At 37.7% G+C, this 2342-nt stretch overlaps 1 long non-coding RNA gene across 1 annotated transcript in view; it reads left to right on the top strand.

Annotated features, from left to right (window-relative positions):
• The first annotated feature begins 2114 nt into the window (after nucleotides 1–2114).
• The window catches only part of LOC119421420, a 4131-nt gene continuing 3903 nt past the window's right edge, over nucleotides 2115–2342 (top strand). The window contains exon 1 of the long non-coding RNA XR_005187364.1: nucleotides 2115–2147. This is a non-coding gene — a long non-coding RNA (uncharacterized LOC119421420). The remainder of the gene's footprint in view (nucleotides 2148–2342) is intronic.

Below are 2342 nucleotides of genomic sequence, written 5' to 3'. Positions count from 1 at the left end.
ATCAGTAAATGCACAATTAAGTTTACACAATTAATCAAAAAAAGTTTACACAATTAAATACACAATTAAATCATAAAATAAGCAATTTAATTGTGTCTTTAATGATTTAATTATGTTTTAATAATTAAATGATACATTACATTATTATATATTTACTTATTTAATTTTGTCACATTCCATCCTCTATACCCTGCAGATGTTGGATGCTGTCTATCATGGTGCGCTAAGATTCAGAACTGGTACATTTTCATCTTTAAATCACTTCTTGGTCTGTTGCCTTCATACATCTCCTCCTATGTCACTGCGTGAGTGCAGCTACAGCGTGCACTCTCAGGACATTATTACATGCAGTGGTCCCTCTGTGAGGACTGAACATGGCAAAAGGGCCTTCTCCTACTCTGCTCCTGTTTTCTGGAATATCTTGCAAAAAGATTTGAAGCTCTCAACCTAAATCGCTCTAAAGCTATGTTTACATGCTCACAATTCTTTGATCAGATTTAAATGTATTCAGATTAAATAATCCAAATGTATTGTTGTTACATGGGCACAATCCGATCATGACAAACATTTACATGCAGCAGGCTTTTATTCTGAACAGAAGTACTGACATGCGCAGAGTGGTAAACTTACCTTAAAACACAGCAGAAGAAGAAGTTCTACTTCTGTTATGAACGTAAACAAACCTGAGTGCCCAAAATGGACCTGCACCAGGTTTTTAATGACGATGGAGATGTTGCTGCACTCCCTGATTGAGCTACAGGTAATACAGATATTTCTGAGCTCTTTCAAAGTTTCTAGTAGAAATGTTGCATCACTCACTGATCCAACACATTAGCATCTAGCTAGGCGGAAATAAATACATGAGGTTGACATAGGTCACACATGCGCAGTCAGGTTAGTTTTCCACAATCGGAATAAAATGATCAGATTACGTATTTACATGCACACTGTTCAGATTATGAATCGGCATAAACCACTCCTCTCATTCGGATTACAAATTCATTCGGATCTAGTTGAATCAGCTCAGAACAATCCAAATGGGGCATTTACATGATGCATTTTTATTCCGAATGGCCGTTTAATCCGATTACTTATGTCCATATAAACATAGCTTAAGTGGCTTTAAACATCTTTTAAGTTCCTTGGAAAACCCATTGCAATCATGTTCTTGTTTTTTAGTTGTTTACACCACCCTACAACCTAGCTTTTTTTGGTTACTTTTCTTTTTAAATACCTTTTTATTTTCACCTGTTAAAATAATTAAATAAATAAATTCTCAATTTGTACACATCCTTTATGATTGTCTATTGATATCTTTGTTGTCCACTGTTGTCATCACTCTTTGTTAAAATCAGGTCTCTCTTGTAAATGAGTCCCCGAGGCTCAGTGGGATTAACCTGTATAAATAAAGGTTGAATGAAAATCATTTAAAAGGCAAATAACATATGTCATATTGTCTGATGCATCGGAATGTATGTGCAGCATTTATGTGCAGCACTGAGAACTGATGACTTGACATATGTCCCCTTGAGGAGCCAGAATGAAATCTAGAGCAATTTGCTTTTGCAATGCAACAGTGCAAATACTTTGTAATGCAGGTGACAAAGAACTACATAAATCCAGATGACAGGGCTGTGGGGTGTTACCTACAAACCTACAATCATCCTGGAAAGACAAGTCATGTGCTGCGTTCACCCTCTGAATATTGTCTTCTATTCCAGGTCTCTTCACGTGGACAACCCCCCTCAAAAACCATCAATCTCAACAAGCTATGTCCATGGTACCTCCTCTGTTTCTTTGTTGCCCCTTACTGTGGGACAGAGCCTGGATGCTACAGTCCAACGCTGTCCTGACCGCGAAGCTGTGGTCTTTCTGCAAGATGGCATCCGTAAAACCTTTGCAGAGGTTCAGCAGGATGTGAGTGTCAGACTGGATGTTTTTAACACATCCTTTTCGTGGCTTGATAGAATGAGCTTTTGTACGTGCTAAAGCATTGCTTAAAATTTTGTTTTGTTCAGGTTGATAAAGCAGCTGCAGGTTTGCTTGCTCTTGGCTTGAAGCGAGGTGATCGACTGGGAGTTTGGAGCCCAAACATATATGAATGGATCATTTTTCAGTTTGCTTCAGCCAAGGCTGGAATTATACTGGTCAGTGCATACAATCTCATCATATTCATAATCATTATATTACATATATTAAATTCATAATCATTATATTTACACAGTGTGCTTCTGTTTTACTAAATACATTTGTTATCAAGTACAATCCATCCATCCATCCATCCATGCATGCATGCATCCATCCATCCATCCATCCATCCATCCATCCATCCATCCATCCAT

Source organism: Nematolebias whitei, chromosome 15, assembly GCF_014905685.2.
Source record: "Nematolebias whitei isolate Nwh7 chromosome 15, NemWhi1, whole genome shotgun sequence".
NCBI lineage: Eukaryota > Metazoa > Chordata > Actinopteri > Cyprinodontiformes > Rivulidae > Nematolebias > Nematolebias whitei.
This window is presented reverse-complemented; position numbering and strand designations above follow the sequence as displayed.